The sequence below is a fragment of the Jaculus jaculus genome, chromosome 17 (genome assembly GCF_020740685.1).
Source record: "Jaculus jaculus isolate mJacJac1 chromosome 17, mJacJac1.mat.Y.cur, whole genome shotgun sequence".
Classification (NCBI taxonomy): Eukaryota; Metazoa; Chordata; class Mammalia; order Rodentia; family Dipodidae; genus Jaculus; species Jaculus jaculus.
Window position 1 is genome coordinate 7,788,789 of NC_059118.1, and position 14,808 is coordinate 7,803,596.

The window sequence follows — 14,808 nt, forward strand, 5'->3', positions numbered from 1 at the left end:
AGCTTTCCAAGGGAGGGGCTCCTGTACAATATAAAGAGGTCTCTGACTGAAAACCATCATCCATCACTCTCTGCTTCCTCACTGTGGACTGCATGTGATCTGCTGTCTCAAGCTTCTGCCACCCTGCCTTCCCTGCTGTGATCGACTGCGACCTGGAGCCATAAACTAAAACCCTTCCTCACTTCAACTGACTTTGTCAGGCATTTTTACCCAGCAATGTGATGGTAACTAATACAATGATATAATAAATAATTCACCAAGTTTGTTTATAAACTTGAAGGCTCAGCCTCCCTCTTTCATCTCAAAATGCAGAACATACTGGTATGTTTGGTATGTCTTTATAAAAAATATTTAAGTCTTTGGGCTGGAGAGATGGCTTAACAGTTAAGCGCTTGCCTGTGAAGCCTAAGGACCCCGGTTCGAGGCTTGGTTCCCCAGGTCCCACGTTAGCCAGATGCACAAGGGGGCGCACGCGTCTGGAGTTTGTTTGCAGAGGCTGGAAGCCCTGGCATTCTCTCTTTCTCCCTCTATCTGTCTTTCTCTCTATGTCTGTCGCTTCAAATAAATAAATAAAAGAAATTTAAAAAAAATTAAGTCTTTATCTAATTTTCCTCCCTCACCTAACTAAACAGTTTCTCAGCCTAGGACTATGCTCATTCTAATACACACCCAAATCATAGGAGCTTTGTTACGATGACAATTCTGATTCCATATGTCTGGCAAGGAAGGGGTAGGGACTGATCTCCAGCTGGTGCTGACATGGCTGGTCTAGGCATCATACTTTGAATTGAAATGACTAAATAAAGGAAGGGAAAGGTATTGTTAGCGAAATAGGGATTGATATTCACAATCAGAAAGGCCCAAGTGTTTGAATTTTGGCTGTAAAACTTATGAGCTAATATGTGACTTGGACAAGTTATTTGAGCGTTTTGGGCCTCATTTCCTTATCTAAAAAAAAATAAGGATGGTGATCTAGCCTCCTCAATTACCATTCTAATAGATATGAGTTTCTTAGGTTTACTGCTCAGAGCCTGACGCACCTGGACCACCACCCAGGCTCCACACTGGCTGAGAGAATGACGAGACTCATCTTATCACGCCTTTCACACTTCCAGCGCTCTGGCAGCTGATTAAGAAATTATGAGGTTTTAGAATTTCATGGTTTCAGAAGAGATCAGAATCAATCATTTGTGTGCGGGCATGCGTGCGCGCGCACACACACACACACACACACACACACACACACACACACACACACTCTCACACCCCTGATCTCGGGAAGAGGAATTTGACAAAGCCTAGCTCACCTTTTTACAGATTCTCTGTTGCACCAAAATGTCAAAACTTGAGTTGAATGAACAAGCGTGGTCCTTCCAGTGTGTCAGCATTAGAACGCAAACAGTTCACTAACACGCTTTAGTGGATTGTGTTACCTGATGGGAAGTGAGGAGAGACGCTGGTTAAACTGAGAGCCTGTGGTGAGCCACGGGGTGAAGCACATGGTGGAGACGCAGGGCAGGCAGGAAGGGTCTTGCTTTGTTCTCATGAACCTTGTTTGTTTTTTTTCTCTCTCTCTCTTTCTCTCTCTCCTCCTTCCTACCCCTCTCTGCTTTTGTTTCCTTTTCCTTTGGTGCGGTGTGTGCATTTGTATGTTTGTAATATGTGTGGTGTATGCGTAGTGTACCCAAGCACAAGTGTAGAGGGATTAATGTGGCAGAGGTCAGAGGAGAACTGAAGGTAACCCTTCTGCCACTCATCTGCCCTGTTTCTTCGAGATGGAATCTCTTATTCAACCTAGAGCTGCCATTGATCATTGAGCCCCAGCAATTCTCATGCCTCTGCTCACGTCAGGACTGGGGTCACAGATTCATTTGCTTGTACACGTCATCTCTCCCAGCTGTCTTCGTAGCTGCTGGGGAATTGAACTCAAGCCCCGCAGGCTTTCAGGCTTGCACAGAACTGCCCCTACCAGCCGAGCCATCTCCCCATCCCCGGTTTTTGTTTGGCTGTGTTTCTTTTATTAAATATTTTATTTGTTTATTTATTTATATATTTATTTACTTAAGGGGGGAAAGAATGGGTGTGCCAGGGCCTTCAACTGATTTGAAAACCGATTTGCCACTGCAAATAAACTCTGGATGCTCACACCCTCTTGTGCACCTGACTTACGTCAGTCCTGGGGAATTGAACCTGGGTCCTTTGGCTTTGCAGGCATGTACCCTAACTGCTGAGTCATCTCTCCCAGCCTGTTTTTTTTGTTTGTTTGTTTGTTTGTTTTTTTTGTTTTTGTTTTTATTTGACAGGATCTTAGTCCATGGCCCAATCTGGCCTGGAAATCACAGCAATTCTCCCAGACATTGACATTACAGATAAAAACTCCCATGCCTAGCTCTGAGCCTTGTTTTCAAGAGCTGAGCAGTGAGACAGAGATCAACAGTAAGAGAGACCAAGATCCGTGTTGTCTGATGGACATTCAGGAACACACACACTAAAATGCACTGTCACTCACTGACGGAGAGGGATTAAGACCAGTCTGGGTAGTACTAATGACGGTAACTACAGAGATGCACGTCTTTTCTTAAGAGTTTAATAACTTTTAAAAGATGCCTTATTTTTAAATATCCGAGGGAAGATATTGAGTGTGTGTGTGTGCGTGCGTGCACTGCGCACATGTGTACATGTGTGAACAAGGGATAGAGGGCGACCCTGTGTGTCATTCCTTGGGTACGATCTACCTTTTCTTGAGGAAGGGTTTCTCACTGGCCTGGGACTCAACAAGTGTGCTGATTGGCTGGCCAGAGAGCTCCAGGGATGCCTTTGGTCTCACCTCCCTGTACTGGACTCCGCACGCCCCTACCTGGCCGTTTAAAGGTGGATGTTGGAGATTACACTCGCGTCCTCAGGCTTCCAAAGCCAACACTTTACCAATGGAACTTTCTCCCCAGCCCTGGAAGACAATTTTTTTTTTTTTTGTTTTGTTTTACTACTCTATCTTCAACATTTATAAGAGTGACAAGTGCAGAAATTCTCAATAAATATTTCTGAGATGATGAGTGCCTTTGCCAAGGCACACTACTGGTGAATTTATGGTGATGATAACTGAGAACAGAAAGTTTTAATTTTGATAGTTTCTGCTACCATCATTTGAAGCATTGTATTATTTTTAAAATATTTACCGTAGTTGACAGTGAGATTCACATGTCTTTGAAAACAGGATTATTAATTGCAAATCATCATATCTGCTATGCACAGATTATTAAGCAGTGCGATAAGTTTTTTTCATGTGACTGGAAGCATAAAACATAAGTGTTATTTTGCTGTTCCTCATAAGTACTTCCCTAGCAGAAGGTAAAATCAGAAAATTCTGATGTGGGAAATGCAGGAATCATTCCAGAGCCACTGGTTTTCAGTCAGTTTTGAATGAAAATTATGTCCCAAGAAGACTCTTTCCCTGGACCTGAAAATGCAAGTGTGTCTTCACTGCATTTTCAAAGATGATATTACACTTAAGCGCATAATTTATAAGCATACATTTGAAAGGCTTTGATGGGTCACTACCACTTTGATGTTCTTTTTTTATTATCATTATTAACAATATATTTCATATGGATACATCATATGTTGGTGCCCTCTTTTCCCTTGTCCCCGCCCCCTCTTCTGTTGGGGACCCTCCTCAGTAGGATTGCAGGTATTTCTCATGGGATTGTGGTTTATGCATTGTGGGAGCAGCAGTCAGTTTTTTTTTTTTTTTTTTTTTTTGGAGTGGGGGAAGGAATGCTTCTGGGTTTTATGTCGCAACCAGTGGCTCTTAGAATCGTTCCGCCCCCTCTTCTGCAAAATTCCCTGAGCTGTGGTGGATGAGTTTTAAGTCTACTTCAGCGATGAGCTCTTAGGAGCCTCTGGATCTCTGCTTTGTTAAGTGTTGAGTGACCTCAGGGTCTGTCTCCGACACCCTCGCACTGATTAGCAGGTTCACCATGGAAGCAGCGCTCTCCCAGTTCCTCTGTAGTTTCAGCTGTGCTTGGCTGATGTGTGAGGTGCGGTTTATGTCCTTGGGTCTTATTACCTTTTGAAAAAGAAAACCATTGAGTGAAGTCAGCATAGTTTAAATAGGATCTCTCCAGCCCTCAATGTTCTTTTTTTTAATATTTTTATTTATTTAGTTGCAAGCAGAGAGATACAGAGACAAGAGAGACAGACAGACAGAATGGGCATGCCAGGGCCTCCAGCCACTGCAAATGAACTCCAGATGCATGCGCCTGGCTTTACATAGGGAGTGGGAAATTGAACCCCAGTCATTAGGCTCTGTAGGAAGCACTTTAACTTTAACTGTTGAGCCATCTCTCAAGCCTCCACTCTGATGTTCTCAAGCACAAGTTGGTCAATAATACTGCTTCCTATTAATCTGCCTGCTCAGTAGAGTACAAAACATCTACCAAAGCAAGAACTACTCTAATGTCAGCAGCAAGTACATTTGTTCTAAAATAAAAGAACAGGCAGGGTAATATCAGTTCTGGCCGGCATGCAGCTCAGGAAGACCTGTGACTGTCCCCTTTTGGGATTCTTCTCTTGCAGTCATGGAATGAAGGTTTCTTCAGGCACTGTACGAAGGCAGGCGCATTCATGGGTTCCTACACTAGGCTGTTCTCCATTTACCCGGCCACAAGCTCACTCCTTCATAGCTACAGAGATCAAGGTTTCATGCTGGACTGACACATTGCTATTTGGTGTGTGTGTGTGAGAGAGTGTGTGCGTGTGTCTTACATCTTCGAGGTAATCACCTGAAAGTCATAAAAGAGAACAGGTATAGACTCAAATACACACACACACACACACACACACACACACACACACACACACGCACCTGTAATCACAGCACTTGTGAGGCAGGAGGATGGTGAGCTTGAAGCCACTTGTCTCAGAAAACAAGATTCTCTCTCTTTTTTTTTCCCCCTGGGGTAGGGATAGTTATCCAGTGACATTGCCCCCAAAGTATTATTATTTTCTCATTAGTAAATAAGAGGTAAAAAGTAATGGCTCTTACCATGCAGTACATAAAGTGAGTGAAAGCAGAGAGAACTCATGGAGATTTGTACAAATATCAGCATGTGGCAGTGAATTATGGGTTTTGCACCTGAGAGATATGGGCTAGAGGCTGGATGTCACGTTCAAATGGAGAATGTGATCTTGAAGGTAAGTACCAAATACAGAACAAGAATGGGAACCCTGGGCGTGGGGCCAGCAGGGCAGGAGAAAATGAGTGTGGCCCTAGGTGAAGGAGCTCCTCGCCAAGAACATAAAAAGGAAGAAGAGGGACGGAAGTGGGCGTTCTGCTCCTAAGCGAGGCACACGACTGTCTCCGGGAGAGGACGAGACTCTCCCAGAGGTCAAAATCTTAATAAGTGAGCTGGGTGGATCATAACAAGTGCATTTCACATGTCCTTTGTAGAGTTTACATGTGTTAGAAAGAGTCTTCTCAGGAAGAAAGTTTGTTTTAAACATGCTAAAACTCCATAAAACCATCAGGTGATTCTGGAATTCTACCTATATCTCAGATATTAGGACTTTTGACTTATATTTTATATGAAGAAAAGAGTTATGATCAACTCTAATACTTCCACATTATGCCTCTAGTTAACTAAAAGAAAACCTATCATATTTGCTTTGTAATCTGTATGCAATGGATTTGATATTTGCAGTTAATACTTTGTGTTCAAATTCTCATTAATACGATGTGGTGTTGTTTGGAATAGGAGTCCCTGAATTAATTTTCACTCATTGGGCAGCCAAGTTCCTTTAACAGTTTTCAGGATAAAATAGAAATTAGTCGAATGTTCTAGAAGAAATTGCTGTACAAGTGGTGTTTGCACTAAATGACTTGTTATATTATTCATCTTAATGAGAACAGTTTGTGAGCTCAGTGCTGACATGAGACTTCATTTGATTGGGTGATATGGTGCATTGCTTTCTCACCTTCAGATGGTTGAAGATGGTTTAACAGACGCCCATAAAGAGGTGCCAAGTCTATCAGTTACTTTTTTGTTACTGTGAGCAAATACTTGGCCAGAGGCAACACAAGGAAGAAAAGGGTGGAATTCAGTTTCCAGTTCCGGAGGACTGGAGTCCTCCATCGTAGGGAAGGCACGGCAGCAGGAGAGGAGGCCTGCTGGTCACATCGTGTTTATAGTCCGGAAGCAGAGCGACGACAGGATGTGGAGTCGGGGATAGACTACGGAAGTAAAGAGAGCAAGGTACGAAGTCAGAGCAGAGAATAAGGACCTACGAGCTAATTGTAAGATGAGTTGATAACTGTTTGAATCAGAATAAAAGGGAGACAGAGAGAGAGGGGAAGGACAGAGAGAGGAAAATAAGAGGAGGAGGAAGAGAGGAGGAAAAGGAGGAACAGGAAAGGGAGGAGAGGAGAGGAGGAGAGAGAAGACAGTGGCAATGCAGAGATGAAGTTCAGCACATATGCCCTTTCTTCTGGTTCATGTCATTGACTGCAAAGTTAAGATCACAGGCTATTAGTGGATTGGCCTTGTGGGTACAACAAAGGACACAATGTGATGCAGAGTATCTTTTAAGAAAAAAAATATTAAATCATAGGCCAGAAAAATGACCCAAGTAATCTAATTTGTATTATTTTATCATTTCCAGTATTGTTTTAATAGAAAACTGATTTTATTATTCTAGGAGGAAGCCACATATTTTTCATTCCTGGTTGATTATTTGAGTACATTGGTGCATAGCTACAGGAGGGCCTTTTTGTTCTTCTAATATGTGACCACATTAGGGGAGTGGATAAAATTGCATGCACACTAAGGTTTCCTCGCTCCTTTAGCCCTCAGTACCTTGAATTTGTAATAACTGTATCTCATTATCTTCTCCCTGCTATTTTCAGGATATGTTTGTGTTGATGCTACATTGCCAGAGGTCAACAATGATCTCAAGTGATGTTTTAGATCCTCCATGCCCTCCCCCACCTCACAAATGACAATGAAACAGTGTGTTTTCAATCTGACAGGTAATGGAGATTGTTTTTTGACCTATTGCTGTACCCATAAATAGTTAATCCCATTATTGAAAAGAAGATGAGGCTATTAGCTTTATTTAGAGAAGATTATTTTAATAGAGGGAACCACTGGGGCTGGCGGGCACTTTCTTAGGCTTTTTAAGTGCAATTAGGAGATTTCCAAGTAAGGAAACTGGAATGGAGATTATGCTTTTCCAAGTGTGAGTGAGTGCATTATTTTGTACATAATTATCTGACCAGGAGCAATTGTGAGATCAATATATCTTGAAGCCACGGGGTTTTTCCTAATCGCATGTGTTTCCTAACCCACTCAGCTAAGCATCCTGAGATTCGGATGTGTCCTTGGATAATCTGTCAGCTTTATAAGCATGCTGCTGTGATTCGCACACAGGTGACAGCTATGGGCCTTAAAGGTGCAGCCTTGGCACATTCCTTGTATACCTCGTTTATCTGTTATTTCCCCTGTTGTCTTACAGTCATGATTACGCAGAGTTTTACTTCTGCAACTTCCCAGGCTTCTAGAAGTCTGCGAGAGTCATAGAATCATTTTTGGCATTTTAGAGCTTGCTACATGGCCAGGGACCTATTTAATAACATGGCGGGATGGGGCTGGTTCTTAGCTGCTTGAGAAATCTTAGGTGTGTAAAAAAGTGGTGGAAAAAATGGATTTACTTGGGGTGATACATCACGGTACAGTATGTTAATTGTATGCTCTTTTTTTTTTTTTTTTTTTTTTTGAGGTAGAGTTTCACTCTGGCCCAGGCTGACCTGGAATTCCCCATGGAGTCTCAGGGTGGCCTCGAAAATCATGGTGATCCTCCTACCTCTGCCTCCCGAGTGCTGGGATTAAAGGCGTGCGCCACCACGCCCTGCTGTATGCTCGTTGTTGTTGTTGTTTTTTTTTTTTTTTTTTTTTAAACAAGCTGGGATTTTTTTTTTCTTCAGTGCAGAAGAGAATTTACAGCCTAGGACTAGGGAGACAGCTTAGTCAGTAGGTAAAGTGCTTATTTGAGTTATCATGATGCCCTGAGTTTGATCCTGAGAAGTCACAAAGATACACTGTGTTTGGTGGTGCACCTTTTTTATCCCAGTGCTGAGGAGGTGAAGACAGATGGATCTCAGTGCTCACTGGCCAGCCATTGTAGCCTAGTTGATGAGCTCCAGGTCATAGAAAGACTATGTGTCAAAAGTGGTGGATCAGGCTGGAGTGATGGTTTAGTCATTCAGACACTTGCTTGCAAAGCCTAAGGACTCGGGTTTAATCCCCCAGCCATATAAGCCAGATGCACAAGGTGGTGCGTGCATCTGAATTGCATTTTCAGTGGCTGGACGCCATGGTGTACCCCCCCTCTCTGAAATAAGTAAATAAAATACTTTAAATAAAGGTTATGGAATTTCTGAAGATGACACCTGAAGTTGTCCCTTGCCTCTGCCTGTACACAAACACACACACACACACACACACACACACACACACACACACACACACACACACAGAATATATAGCCAAGTTTCCTAGGTAATTACCCGCCCTGGCATGTGTCCACAGTTTTATGAGGACAGTCTATACAGTAGCTGTTTGGTCAGCCTCAAAGTCCACTGAGACTGGAGAGGTCAACTTTCATAAAATTCAGTAGCCTGACTTTAGTGACTTGGAAAATCCCTTCAAAAACTCAAACAAGAGGCTGGGGAGATGGATAAGTGGTTAAAAGCACTTGCTGGCAAAGCCTGTTGACCAGGGTTCAACTCTCCAGCACCCATATACAGCCAGATGCAAAAAGTGGTGCATGGATTTGGTGCTCATTTGCAGTGGCAAGACACCCTAGTGTGCTCATAGGCACACATATCTAAACACAGGTTCAAATTAACTAATTAATTAGCCAATTAAGTAAGAAAATAAAACAACACTGACTTTTGGGCTTTTCCCACCCCTAGCTTTTTTATTTGGCATGTATGTCATACAGCCACCATATATGTTTCTGTCATTATAATTTAGGACACTTGGCCTAGTATCTGAACATTGGTATTCGTTTCATTACTTTTTTAATTGATGTTTTTGAGGTGTTAAGGATTGAACCCAAGGCCTTTTATATGCTAGGCAAGTACTTTACCACTGAGATACATCTCAGCCCTGTTTTGTTACTTTTCCCATTTTAATTCAGTCTCTATAAAACTGCATAGATTTCTTTGTTCTGCTTTTCCCAGTGACCCTAAGTGCTTGATGCTATTCTTGTCACCTGAATCCAGTGCATGGCCCCGTTCCCCCCTTTCTCTGCATCCTTGTACCTCCCTCTAAAGATCATTGTACCAGCAACAGAACTAGACATCATCTCCTGGAGTACTTACTGTCTTCTTGTTTCTCTGGATTCCTGCCTCCTGATAGTCTAGATTCTGAACTCCTTCAGGGAGAATTAATTCATTATCATAATTTTGCATATCTTGTCTTCATCCAGTACACACGGCCATGGACAGGTAAAGCCATCAGGCAGTTGAAACTGAATAATTTGTGTTCATCTCTACCTTGACATGAGTCTGCTACCCTGAGCCTGGTGGCCATCAGTCTATGGAGAACAGGAGCTGTGGCTTCCTCAGCCCTCAGTCTGCTGCGTAGGAATCCAGCACTATGTAAAATGGGGCTGAAGCAGCTCTCATAGCGATGGGGCATGCCTCTTGTGAAGGGGCCACACAACACTCTCATAACGATAGGGCATGCCTCTTGTGAAGGGGCCACATAACGCTCCTCGCTAATCCAGCTTCTCAGCCTTCGGGTTGAAGTCATCTTTGCTAGCATGGACACTGAGGTGGGTTCTCCTTCAGCTTTGCCAAAGCCTTTGAATAAGGGCTGGGAGGTGGCACAGTAAATAACGCGCTTGGTGGACAAACATGAGGACCTGAGTTCAGATCCCCACACCCACACACCCACACCCAGCAGTGAGAAAGAAAGCAGCGTCGGGAGAATTCCTGGGCTTGCTGGCTAGGTGCCGCGGCTAACGTGACCAGCTCCAGTTCCAGGAAAGAGCCTGTCCCCAGCAACCAGCTGGGGCTGCGGTGATGGTCCAGTGGGCAAAGGAACTTGCTTGCCCAGACTGCCGGCAGGAGTTCCACTCCCCTGCCTCAACGTGAAGCTGAAACAAAAGGGGGACGTGTGCCTGACATTTTGCTTACTGTGATATGAGATCCTGGTGTGCACATACATGCATGAATAAATAAATTAAATTTAAATTTAAAAATTAAAAAAAAAAAACAAGTGGAAAGCAATTGCAAAAAGCACCTGGCATTGACCTGTGGACTCAGGTGCATGTTTGTGTACATGTGTCTACACACATGTGTGCTCACCCACATCATGCATGCTGCATATGCATATACATGCAAATATATGCAAATGATTCCTTTGAATGATGACAATGATTTGATAATATATTACTTGTGCAAACTGTACTATTCAGGTATATAGTCTATCTACCCCTAATTTTATTTTTAGTATAATTAATTATTTTAAATATTTTATTTTATATCCTATGAATGTTGTAGTTTCACTGAGAGCTGTCAGCACAGTTCCTAGTACTGAAGCTTTAATTGGAGACATGTAGCAACATTTCCAAGTTTCTCATTCCAAATCTCAGCTTCACATGGAGAGTACCAAATCACTGCACAAGCAGTCAAGCCATTGCCTTTTGACCAATTGGCATGAATATAGTTTCTCTGCCCTGAACAGCTGATACTCGGCCTCAGTTAGCTCCTATGGTAGGATTCATTCCCATGTCTGTCATTCAAAGCCTTTTTGGGTATATGATACGGTTGGTGGCCTGTGAAAAAGCTGTCTAGACAGGGCATTAAAACTACTAACATACCATCTTTATTGGCCCCACTGTGGTGAGAAACAGCCTAACGTCTAATATGAATAAAACCACCAAGGAAAAGTCCAACCCTGGACTTTCTAGTTGGGCAGATGTTAATTCCCATTTTATCTGTGAAATACAGATGATATAGATGTCACTAGAGATGTAAACATGACAAAAGTCTTGGTGTGAAAATGCCCTGAGAACAACAGTGGATTGGAAAGGTAGAAACCAACCCCTTTTCTCTCAAAGCTACAGTTTTCTTAACCTAAAAACTCTGGAAGCTTCTTCGCCTGTACCTCAGCCCTGAGAAATCTTCTGGACATAGTATATAGCTTGGATTTTACAGCCAAGTAAACATGCTCTGTGTGCTCCCAAAAAAGACCAATATTTATATATCAAGCTCACCAAGTTAAATTTACCTTCCTACATTAAGCCTGCATGATGAATGGCTTTATCCTACCTATTAAAGTCTGTTAAACCATAAATCCCCTCACAGGAGAGGGAGGAAAACTATAACCAGAATGAACAGAGCCACCGGGGACAAACCATTCCTATTTAAGATGGTTATACCATATCACATTTGCCAACAATAATATGTAAAATACCCTGGGAAACCTATTTACCCTTATTCTGCTTCCACTGCCATTTCTGTTGTTAACAACAAAAAAAGAGGAATGTTGACATAAGGAATTTCTAACCCAATATTTCCATTTCCCTCTTTTATTACCTACATAATGCAGTGTTCCTTGAACCAATTTTACTTATATTCTTGTTGTTAGGTAGATAAATGGATTGATGAATAAACATGAACGTGAAAGCATTTCTATACTCTAGATGGAATGTCCTTTCTGCTCACTGAAATTTTAACCTGTTTCTCAGTTTTAAGAAAATATCCTCTTTCTGCAAAAGACTTTCTCTTATCTTGGGAGATTTCTCTCTTTCACACAGAACTTTGTATTTTCCACTGGTAGCTATTTTTTTTTTCTTTTTAGTTTGTGTGCTGGGGGAGGTTGCATGTGGGCACGGGGACAGACATATGTAAATCACAGAACAACCTCAGAGTATTGGTCCTCTCCTTCTACCTGCTTCTAGTGAAACAGGGTCTTTCTTGTTTGCTGCTGGAAGGGCCAGATGGTGTCTGCCCTGCGAGGTTCATCTCCTCCTGGCTCCACCTCCTGTAGCTGTGGGTGTGTTGGGGTTATAGACACTTGTGCACTTTGAGTCCAGCTTCATGTGGGTGCTGGGGATTCAGACTCTGGTTGGAAGGCTTGCAGAGCCCAGTACCTTTAACTGTTGAGCCATCTCCTTAGCTCCGGGTAGCTGTTTTACTCTGCTTTGTATGTCTACAGCCATACCATCCTGAATGTGCCTGATCTCATCTTAATCTGCTTTGTAGTAAAGCTATTTAAGTCATGTTCGTAATCATCAATAAAGTGTCGTGTTCAATTAAAATTCCTCGGTGCCTTTCATGCTTCTTTCTTTGTATTACACAAAGTGGAACATAGAGCATTTAGAAGGCAGCCGGTGTCAGCAAGATAATGTGTGATCGAGTGGGGCACTTGTGCATGTCATCCTTGCGCAGGGGCCATGCTAATCTTCTCTGCATCATTCCAATCTTAGTATATGTGCCGCCGAAGGGAGCGAGTAAACAGGGACATTAGTAATTGTGCTGGGGCAACATAAACCAACCAGGACCCTATGAGCGGCCCATATATATTGACCAGGGAGCAGAAACATGAATGACAGGAATGACAGTTCCACGAAGGGCTCTGTTCAGGTCTGATTTCCGACACTCTAGAGCACAGCCTCTTCAACTGTCAATCCCAGTGGGGTCGCGTCACTGAGCTTAGGGTTTGTGAAAAGTTTGCCAATAAGAAAAGGGTTCTGAATGTACAGTAAGCAAAATCACAATAATGATAATTCAAAATCAAGTCTGTGATGAGTCCACGCTGTTTCTGGCAGTGCTCTCCCAGGTCGTGTCACGTGGCTTCACTCTCGCCTCGGCTCTGAGCGCACGGCATGTCCACTTTGCACCGCGTCACACTACGCAATGCCGGTGAATGGTGCCTGAAGCCCGTTGGGTCAGAGTCGAGAGTGATGGATGTTAGTACTGCAGTGATTCTAGTCTACCTGCAAAGTTACCTGACCTGAGGACCACAACTGGTTAGTTAGAGACAGCAAGGACTTAATATTTGATCTACTTTCATTCCTTAGCATATAAACATCAAATCAGTTTATCTTTTTTTTTCTTTTAATTTGTTAATGCAAGAGAGAGAGAGAGAGAGAGAGAGAAAGAGGGCGAGCGAATTGGTGCGTTAGGCTCCCAGCCACTGCAATCAAACTCTAGACACATGTGCCGCCTTGTGCCCATGAGCTTGTATCACCTTGTGTATCTGGCTTATGTGGGATCTGGAATGTCCAACATGGATCCTTAGGCTTTGTATGCAAGCGCCTTAACTGCTGAGCCATCTCTCCAGCCCCAAATCAGTATATCTTTGAATTGTGTTGCATTAGAGATTTCATTTTTAAAGTTGTTGTTCATGTTTCTTATTGAGTTTCATAAGAAAAAAAGTCATTAAATGAAAAGGCTCTGGATTAGGATAGAATTTCCGAAATGGCTCTAACTGTACTCTTGCCATTTTGTAATATGACTTTATAGAGTGCAGCACTCTGGGCACTAAGGATTGTAAAACCAAAATGCAGATCAACTCTGAAAAGTGTTGAAGATGCACAATGTCCTCCAGTATCAGATGCTCACCCAAGATGTGAGTATTCATGTGAGAACAAATAAGCACTTGCTCTCATGACTAGCCTGAGAACCTCCTCCAGGGAGATGCAAGTAGAGACTGAAGTGATTCAAAATTCACCAAAACAGAAATTTAGAGGCTAAAGAGAACTCAGCACTCATGGGGACATCTAACATGACCTCCAAAGCTCAGGGAACATTGTGGAATTGTGGGCAGAGGGAACGAAGAACCAAAGGGTGGGGAGGTATATCCTGAGGAATATCCTCGCTCCCCTCTCACACAAAGTGACTGACTGGTGCATTCATGACCCCACAGTGATTACAGATAACCCTCCTGAAAGGGGGCCTCATGACATAGGTGTGTGGGGGGGCATCAGAGGATTACCCAGCTGGAATATGACTAATATGCAGTATATTTGTACAATAAATTTCTCAATTAATAAAAACATAAAAACAAAATCATTAGTTATTACTTAAAAATCAATAAAACATAGAAGAAAGAAACCCAGCCATGCCATTAGTATATAAATTTGTTTTTGTCTTTAAGAAAATGTAAAATAAGGGGGCTGGAGAGATAGATGGCTTAGCAGTTAAGGTGTTTGCTTGCAAAGCCAAAGGCTCCAGGTCTAACTCCCCAGGACCCACGTAAGCCAGATGTACAAGGTGGCGCACGCATCTGGAGTTCGTTTGCAGTGGCTGGAGGCCCTGCCTGGCATGCTCATTCTTTGTCTCTCTATACCTGCCTATTTCTGTATCTCTCTCTCTCTCAAATAACTAACTAACTAAATAAAATATTTTTTAAAACATGCAAAATGGGGCTGGAGAGATGGCGTAGCGGTTAAGCGCTTGCCTGTGAAGCCTAAGGACCCTGGTTCGAGGCTCGGTTCCCCAGGTCCCACGTTAGCCAGATGCACAAGGGGGCGCACGCGTCTGGAGTTTGTTTGCAGAGGCTGGAAGCCCTGGCGCGCCCATTCTCTCTCTCCCTCTATCTGTCTTTCTCTCTGTGTCTGTCGCTCTCAAATAAATAAATAAAATTTAAAAAAAATGCAAAATGATGTGCATACCAAAGGATTGTTTGGAAATAAATTTCTTTATGATATATTCTCAGCAAATATTTGGTTTGTATCTCTATTATTATAGTATTATGCCCAGAGTCACTTTTTTTTTTTTTTTTTTTTTTTTGGTTA

General features: G+C 42.7%; 1 protein-coding gene and 1 non-coding gene across 2 annotated transcripts in view; one reads left to right on the plus strand and one right to left on the minus strand.

Annotated features, from left to right (window-relative positions):
• Positions 1-14,808, plus strand: part of Rbms3 (RNA binding motif single stranded interacting protein 3) — a 1,479,068-nt gene that overhangs the window by 163,323 nt on the left and 1,300,937 nt on the right. The gene's annotated exons all lie outside the window — the stretch shown is intronic.
• On the minus strand, positions 12,411-12,517 carry LOC123455654. Its single transcript, XR_006634043.1, has one exon. It is a non-coding gene; the product is annotated as a U6 spliceosomal RNA (small nuclear RNA).